We start from the raw sequence: 9633 nt of genomic DNA on the forward strand, positions 1-9633 counted from the left end.
GGCACATGAAGAAAATTTAAATGTTGGTTGTATTAATATTACAAAGAAGATTCCATTGTCCGGTGGGAGATGAACTGAAATGACCTTGATGATCTCAACCGGTTCCAAACTTCTACGCTGATGGCACATAGCCACTTCACGGAAATAAGGTAATGCCTGAAGAGTTGTGCGCTTTTACAAAATGTGAGGGGAATCAATCCACCTTGGAGCCAGCCAGAGAGGCAGGAAGTGTACCAGTCACTTCTTCACTCCCCTCTGCAGCAAATTCCACGACAGCATCATCTATGCTTACTTCTTCCAGCTCCTCTTCCCCACTTCTCTCTCGCACTAACTTCAGCCAGACTTTTGACCCCACCACTCCTCTCAACATCCTCTTGTGAAAGGCAGCGGTGATCTTGCTATTGCCAACTCCACATCCGTCTGCAGCCTTTGACTTGGGTGATCACTTGCTCCAAGATACGCTTTCTTCCCTTGGTTTCCAGGGCTTCACATTCTCTTGATCCTCCTCCTACCATACTGGTTGCTGTTCCTCCATCTTCTTTGCTGGTTCCTCCTCTTCCTTCCGGCCTTTCGAAGCTGGGGTGCCCCAGGGTCAATCCTTGGTGTTCATTTCGTTTCTATCGACATTCACCTCCTCGGAAATCTCACTCAGTCTCCTGCTTTAAATCCCTTTTCCATGTTGATCACTCTCACACTTCTGTCTCCAAAACTTCCAACCTGTACATCAAACTGCCTACCTGACAGCTCTGCGTGGATATCTTTGAAACATCTCCAACACCTCCAAAACTGAACTCGGCCTTTCCCATTTCAGTTAAAGGCAACTCTATCCTTCCACTGCCAGCTGCTCTCTTTCTCTGGAATCCTACATCCAATCAGTCAGGACACCGTGACCACCTGACCTTCGAAAGGTGTCTAGAACACAACCTTTTTTTACCCACTTTGTTTGAGCCACCCTCATCCTTCACCCATCACTGAAAGGGCCTGCTAACTGGACCCCCTGCCCCTGCCCCAGTCTCATGCTCAACAAAGAAGCAGGATGATCCTTTCAAAGCTTAAATCATAAGATGTTACCTTCTGCCCCAAACCCTCAATAGCTTCCCAACTCCCTAAAAGGAAAAAGCCGACACCCTTGATTCGGACCCCACTGCCCCTCAGATCCCACATCCTCTGACTCTCACCCTCTCTCTCCTCCAAGCACGCTGACCGCTCTTAAAGATACTCATTCCCGCTCCAGACCTTTATTTCAAGCTATTTCCTCTGCCTGAAACACTTCCTCCAGCTACCCAGGTACTCACTCACAGGGCTAACACACACACCAGGTTCAAGTCTTTGCTAAAACCTCACCTTCTCAACAAAGCCCAAACCTGACCCTGCAATGCGATGCGACAGCCGCCCTCTCCTGTCGCAGGGAGGCCTGAGCCCCCTTATCCTGCTCCACTTTTGCTTTTTGCCATAGCATTTATCACCATCGAACAGATGACGTGATGTATTTATTATGAACGTATGCCTCGTGCCAACTAGAGTGTAAACACCGTGAAGGCAAGGATCGACGTATTTGCTCATTGCCATAACCCAACACCTAGAATGGGGCCTGGCCCAAATTGGACTCCCAGTAAATATTTGTTGAATTTTAAAATGTGGTAATTTTCCATTGTGTATGTTTCTGTGTGTGTTCACAATTTCTTCATCCATTCATCCATCAGTGGGCACTTAGGTTGGTTTCACATCTTGGCTACTGTAAATAATACTGCAATGAACATGGGAGGGTTCATGTATCTTTTCTAGTTAGTATTTTCATTTTCTTCAGATAAATACCCAGAAGTAGAATTGCTGAATCATATGGTAGTTCTATTTTTAATTTTTTGAGGAACTGCCATACTGTTTTCCATAGTGGCTGAACCAGTTTATGTTCCCATCAACAGTGCACGAGGGTTCCCTTTTCTCCACGTCCTCTCCAACACTTGTCATTTTTTATCTTTTTTATAATCCATTCTAATAGGTGTGAGGTCATATCTCACTGTGGTTTTGATTTGCATTCCCTGATGATTTGTGATACCAAGCATCTTTTCACGTGCCCGTTGGCCGTCTGCATGTCTTCTTTGGGAAAATATCTACCCAAGTCCTCTGACGATTTTTTAATGATTGTTTCTATTTTTGCTATTGAGTTTTATGAGTTCTTTATAGATATGATATATGATTATCAGATATATGATTTACAAATATTTCTCCCCTTCAGTAGACTGCCTTTTCATTTTGCTGATGATTTCTTTTGCTGTGCAGAGCTTTTTAGTTTGATGGAGTACCACTTGTTTATTTTTGCTTCTGTATTACTCAGCCATTAAAAAAAAATGGAATCTTGCCATTTGTGACAACGTGGATGGACCTTGAGGGCACTATGCTAAGTGAAATAAATCAGGCAGAGAAAGACAAATACCATATGATTTCACTTGTATGTGGACTCTAAAAAACAAAACAAAACAAATGAATCAAATCAAATCCAGACAAAACAAAACAAACAAAAAAGCCAAGCTCATAGGCACAGAGAACAGAACAGTGGTTGCCAGAGGTGGGGCGTGATGGGGTGAGTGAAATGGGTGAAGGGGGTCAAAGGTACAAACTTCCAGTTATAAAATAAATACCTCATTGGGATGCAATGTACAACCTGATGACTACATTTAATAATACTGTATTGCATATGTGAAAATTGCTAGGAGAGTAAATCTTAAAAGTTCTCATCACAAGAAAAGAAGAAAGTTTTGTAATATGTATGGTGACGAATGGTAACAGACTTACTGTGATCATTTCACAGTATTTACAAATATGGAATCGTTATATTGTACCCTCGAAATTAATATAACATTACATGCCAATTACACCTCAACTAAAAAATGTGGCAACTGATGTTTCAACCAGATAATTCTCAAATCTAGTTTATTTTTGTTGGCTATCGAATTGACAATATATTTGTCTAGTATTTTAAAGTCTCCCACACTACTCAAATCTTGGTAATTTATAACATCATAGGGATTATGAGCCTGTGAGGACATTAAAGTAATTTCAGAGTAAATAAATCTGATTTTTCTCCGAGTCCTTCCTCCTAGTATACGAGCAAAAAAGTCCTGCTGTTTTCCTTCTAAATTCAGTTCTTAAGGAGGATCTGTGTTTGATAAAAGTCCTGAATCACTAGGCTTTTGCTGAAAACTTTCTCCAGTACTATCAGATTCAGAAGGTGAGTGTAGAAATCATGGATTAAGAGGCCAGGTTCACCCTGGCTGGTTTCGTCCTGGGTATTTCTTCCTTACTTCTTCCATGCTGAGCACAAAGCAGAAGCAGAACACGGGGACAAAATGTCTTTCCTCTCCCAACACGAGGAGGGGATTTTCTCTCCCCGACCTAACTCCAAGAGACCCCCTCTTTGGTGACTATAAATTCTGATTCCAACCATCATTTATGTTTTCAGGTGACTAAGGCTGGCGGTAGCTACTTAGGGTGGGTTTGGATAGTGTCAGTTTAGTGAGCAATGCCCTGCAAGAAGGAAAGAAGCACCCGATGTTCTCCAGCCTCGCCATTCACCAGAAATATCATGACTGAAACACACAAAGGAAGCTCACCGGTGAAGAATCATGATCTTTCCTGCCAGATTCATTCTTTGTAAACCACGGCACACAAAGGAGAACACTCTGGATAACTAAACAACTCCCCCAGAAGCCAGCAGTCTTTTTCTTATTTGTTCTTTCAGAAGATAATTTCACTTTCTCCTTGACTTTTGTTCCGTTTTCTTCCCTGAGTCTCCCTCTTGGATGTGCTTCAGTCGCTGAATTTAAGCCACAGCTGAGAAACAAACTGAAAGTATTCACTTTGAGAACGTCTACAAGGTTCTTCCTATTCTAGGTCTCAGAGATGATTTTACAGCAAGAAGAAAGCTTACAAGCAACAGACAGGGCAATAAGAAGAGAAGAATAAAAAGGCCTATCCCTCTTGCTAAGATACCCAAGAGAATTAAAGAATTAAGTCGGGGAGCAAAAGGCCTGGAGAATACCAAGAGAACTTCCGGAATGTGCTTGTCCTCCTCTGGAAGGTATCAAGATGCCAAAATCTTAAAAAGGCTCTTACATTTCATCTGAAATTAAAATCCCTCACTATGGCCTGTGCCATTATGCACATCAAAACAACTCTCAGATGGACCGACTTGTATTTTTATTAAGAGGTCCTTTTCTATAAAAGAGCAAGCTGACAAGTTCAGCAACAACCACATTCTGTGACTGAATCAACGTACTTTTAAGTAAACGCAAGCGAACAAGGTAGGGGAATAGGAAAAGTTGGGAAAAAATGAAATAGATAGAGAAAAAATAGTGTAAATATTAAACTAACAGTATTAATTAGGATTATCAACATCAGACTAAATTTATTTAGACAAGTTTACAAAATCAAGCGTGTTCAACACAGATATAGATCTGAGCATTTCGCAGATAGAAAGAAGGGCATCATAAAACTAAACCATACAGCCAAGGGAAAACAAAAATTTTTTTATGAGGTATGAAATACTAAATCCAAAATCCAATACTATCAAAATCTTTCCATTTAACTTAAGCTGAGAGGGTAGAGTTTACAGAAGAACTGTGATCATTATTAAAGAACAAGGTGACGTGAACAAGGCCAGTGACGGTACTTGACACACCAGAAGCATTTATCAGAGGGAAGACATTGACATTTCTTTCAAATACATAAACATTCCCATCTCTGTATATGTATTTGCTCAGAGCATCACATGCATATACCAATGGGAGCAGAGAATGGGAGAGATGCCCAAGAGAGGGGGAGGGTAGAAAAGGCATTTTGTATTTGATGAAGCTAAGAGTGCTGGTACCTTTTTTGTGGCTAAGAATAACAAAGCAGTGGTTCTAAATACAGTGATTATGTTCATACACACGGGTCTCTGCAAGAGATCGCTGGAAAACAAAAGGTCCTTTGTCCTCCTATCCCTGCTCTACATAGAAAGATGAAGCACTGCTGAATTTATTATAGAGTTTGGACCAAACATGGTCGTTTGGCACAGGCTAACAAGCCGTAGCCTCCAGCGGCAGAAAGAAGTTTCCTGAGAAAGTTTTTCTCAACAAACATCAGTGATCTGTTTCCCCAGGTCCCTGGATTGAGAAACCAATTGCTACTTCCTCACATAAAGCCAAGGACGGCTGTTCACAATTAACGCGGCTTCGAATTTATTCACTTGTCCCAAAGCAATTCGGTCCTCCGTCTAAAAGAGGCATCGCATTTTGAAGGGCTCCAGAAGTGAAAATAAAATTGCATACAGGCAGATTAAAAATATATATACATCTTCAACAGCTTGTCAGCACCTGCCTGGCTCAGCCTCACTCGATGGTAGGACTTAGAATTTTAGCCACCAGGCATGCCTGCCAACCTTTAAACCAGGATTGGCCCTGTCCCGTCCTCACCAACATCATTTTCTAAAGCTGACTGGGCTGCTCTAAGCCCAGTATTTGGAGCACCTGATGTGGTGAGCCTGCTGGGTGCAGACGTGCCCGCCCAGAAGAAGCCTTCCTCCTTCACAGACAAACCATGTGACCAACCGAAGTCCTTCCACGTGTCCTGACCTTTATCCCAGTCTCTACTGGATGAGGAGCCCTACTCAGAAGTTGCAACTATTCTGCACAGTCCCGGACACCCTTGATGCTGGACCCTGCTGCCTCTATCTGCAGGTGCCAACAGAGGTTGGACACCCCTTCCTACCCTTAACAGTGAGAAGTTTATGTGGCTTTGTCCTCTATTGTACCAAACCCCTGCATTCCCACACCAGTCTGAGTCACACCGAGTGGGTTATTTGGCCTAAAATAGGTTTCTTGGAGCTTGCTACCTGCGGCAGGCAGTGTACAAGGTTAAGTCCGGTCCTACCAGCCCTCAGCCTCTCCCTAGACTCATTGCGCAGATCCCAGTATGCCTGGCCCGCAAAAGGGTAAAAATGGTGTCCAGTGTTTGATTGGTTACATCTAAGTTTATTTGAGATTTTCTCTGTTCTCTTTATACTGAAAATTGCTCTCCTTTTTCGGAATTATTCAACTCTCACTCTTGCTATTCCTCATTTGTGCCTGCTGGGTAAAAGCACTAAAAAGGGCTGTTTAAGAGTTCAGAGTTCCTACCCACTCACCCTTCATTTTCTTTCCCTCAAGCTCTGGGAGGCGTGTGTATATGAAGCCTCGTTGAGTACGCGACGCCATCGGCTGGAACCGACACCCAGTGCCTAACCTGACACAGGGAGAGCCACACGATCCTGTCCACGTTCCTAGAAAACACCTATTACTCTCTCTGTACACGGAAGGAATACTTGGCCAAGAAGGTACAGAATGCTGTGGATTCAGCTTCCAACACAGTCCAGCATCACACTGTCTCTGGCCCAGCCTAACCCCTGCCCCGATGGAGAAGTAGCAACCCTGCCAATATCCCTGGCCATCTTGTCACTGCTGTAATGGGCTCTGCAGCCCGGGCTGAGGTTTCTTCCTTCTTTGACTCTCTTTGCCCACAGTCCTAGTTCCACAGATAAAGACCCCATTGGAATGTCCTAACTGGCCTACACTTTCAGCCCAACCAACGTTTCCATTCTCCCTTCTGGGGCCTTGGGTCGCTGAAATGCTGTCAGTATCTCAACCTGACCCTGGAAGATTGGCCAAGCAGGGATGAGCAGCTGCCATCACTCGAGGGAGGTATCACAGTTGGCAAGATCTTTCCTGAAAATAAGAGCTGGACAAGTAAAGGAATAGCCCATTTATACATCCTTATTTTGAAGTTTGTGTATTTCTTGTTTTTAAACCACATTCAATGGTCTCCTACGTTTCTATAGTTCATACATTTCACCTAAATACGTTTCCTCTGATGGAAGCATGTGAGCAGAAAAACAGCTCTTTAAAAGAAAATGCCAATTGGCATTTCAAACAAGGAAGTCTCGAGCTTAGCCTTTTACACACCCTCATCAGAGCCTCTGGAGTACAGAGCCGCTGTCACAATCAGATGGCGGCACATTTAATCTCTCATCTAGATTCTTCACAGTGGGGCCTCTGCCTATAGAGGAATCACCCCAGACAAGTATGATTCTTACATGGTCTCATTATCTTTAGACCTGGCAGTAAAGCCACTCACCTCTCAGGCTCACGTCAGCTGGCTGTGAATTCGGATCCATGCTAACAAAAACAAAATGGCGGATCCTGATGGCTCAGCAATGACATTTTGATGCTAATTTGGTACTGCTTGAAAGGTGCCAATACGTTAACCCTGTACAAGCACAGCTTAAAACTCTCTATTAAATAATACCAGCCTGGGATCTCAAAGTAGACGCATTAACCAGAGTGGCTCGAGAAGACACTAGTCCAGCTCAGAATAGGACCACGGTTAAACCAGTTTAGGAGACTGTGAGGTGGAACTAGTTTATTTTCCAAGCCTTCAAAGAATATTCCACGATTTTCCTCAGATATGCAGGCCAGTGAGTCCAGCAATCCTGACTTTCAGAAAATCTTCCCTACGTCTATCTCAATTCCATCATGCTGCAGATGAAGCCCTTTGGCTCTCACATTTTCCTCGGTGAAAGGCCTTCAAAATTTTTATTGAACTAAATTAAGGTGATGTCAACTTAGACGATGGTCTGGGATTTGTTTTGTGTGTAAAGATTATAATTACGCTGACTCTCAGCATTTTCTTCCTTAGCCTAAACAACCCCCTTTATTATGTTTCGTATTACAATATTTATTGAGTTTACACTGCACTCGGTTATACATGCATTATGTCAATTAATTCTCATACCCCTATGAAGTAAAGCCCTATTACTCTCTCTGTTTCATCAATAGAGAAAGTGAGCTTTAGAGAAGTTAAGTAACTCACCCAAGGTCACTGCTGGTCTGAGAATCTAGCTGGGTCTGACTTCAGAGTGGACTTAACCACGCCCCACACATCCTCAAGCTTCCATGAATCAGCGCTGTGGCTCCCATCTGAACCATCTACACCTCCTGTTTTAATTGTGAACCACAGAATGATCACAGTTATCTAGTAAAAGTCTAACCCCCGCCTAGTATAGTACAGAGACTATTTTCATGAGTTCTTAAGCTTCACCCCTATGCATCCACCTACTAGCACAGTTGCACTGCTAACTAGTGATGGATTTGGTCCATGTTATCACCCTACGGTATTCTTTTATTGGACCTCATACAACCGGTTCTTTATGATCTTATTAGCTGTTTGCTAATCGATCAAGGATTTATTAAATGCAGGTGCTGTGGGAAGTAGAGACAAAGTATAACTCATCCTCAGAGTGAGCCAACTGGAAGATAGGTCAAAATACACAGAATAACTGATGGCTTTCTTAAGTTAAATGATAACATGAGGTTTCAAATATGTGTCATAAGAATGGTGAGAATAGAGGTGCAGTGTGGCTGGACAGCTATATTTTTTTAAGCTTCTTTTTACTTATCTCTTTCTTTGCCGGTTCTCCCACCAGCTCTGTGCGGTGAGCAAATTAAACGCCCATGCATTTTAATCCAAATACCAGACTATGGACAGAAATATAAGTAACACTGGCCTTGAACTCAGCCTTAGATTTGTCCTCAGGTGGACAACCAGCCTCTGATGTCCACTATCTCGGGCAGCGATGTAAGGGCTGATAGAAATACCATACAGCATCATATCCACAGCATTCCACCGTCTAAATGAATTATATATAAATCTTTCTCCTTGATCTACCCCGTCTTTCATTTTCATCTCAGAAGATTAGATTAGTATGACAGGACTTGTCCTTTATGAAGTCAAGCTACCCAGTTAAAAAACCCTCTTCTCTTCAAATGATTGCAAATTGATTTTGTTAAGATTTCTTTTCAGTGTTCCTTCAGAAAAGCTAGGGGAGTGATACTTTCTAGTCTTTCCTTTCTCTCCATGTATTTTTTTTCTTTACTCCAGCCTTTTTCGTCTGATCCTCCAATAGTTTTCGATAATTGTGTGCATCATTCGGGAGATCAATCAATTACCTCAGTGCTCCTTGCATAAAGATAACCTGCGATGGCAAAATTAAATCCAAGCAACTCACCAAAGTAGCCTGACACCAAATTTTCTTCCGTTCACTTTATTAGTCTCTATGCCCCATTCATTTAAAAATGCACAGACAACTACCCAAGCGCTATCAATTCTCAAAGCCCCCTCCATGTCTCTTAAATTAACATAATGTTCTTTTAAATTTTATTTGCCTACTAATAAAGCAAGGGTATATTTCAAGATCTGCTTTTATTCTTGGCTCCATGAAATTAAGTGAATACAGAGTAGCAATGGCATCCTTGAGAATTCACCCAGTAACACAGTTTCTCACCTTTTGCAAAAAAAAAAAAAAAAAAGGACACACCTGAACTGAGGGGGGTGCTTCCTCCAGGTGTAAATGGAATGAGACACAACGTCCTTGTCTGTATGTTGAGGCTCATGTTGGTTACATATGAAACAACCTATTAACAACGTTACTAGAACTAATCAGTTCAGTTTGCAAGTTATGTTTCACACAAAAAGGAAAGCTGTCTTGGCTCATAAGAAAATATCTCCTTGTATTTATATTCCTGAGTTCCACAATGATGCAAAGATTATCTAAACTATCTA

Source organism: Delphinapterus leucas, chromosome 11 (assembly GCF_059928025.1).
Source record: "Delphinapterus leucas isolate spDelLeu-1000000601 "Yukka" chromosome 11, BTC_Dleu_Yukka2, whole genome shotgun sequence".
Taxonomy (NCBI): domain Eukaryota; kingdom Metazoa; phylum Chordata; class Mammalia; order Artiodactyla; family Monodontidae; genus Delphinapterus; species Delphinapterus leucas.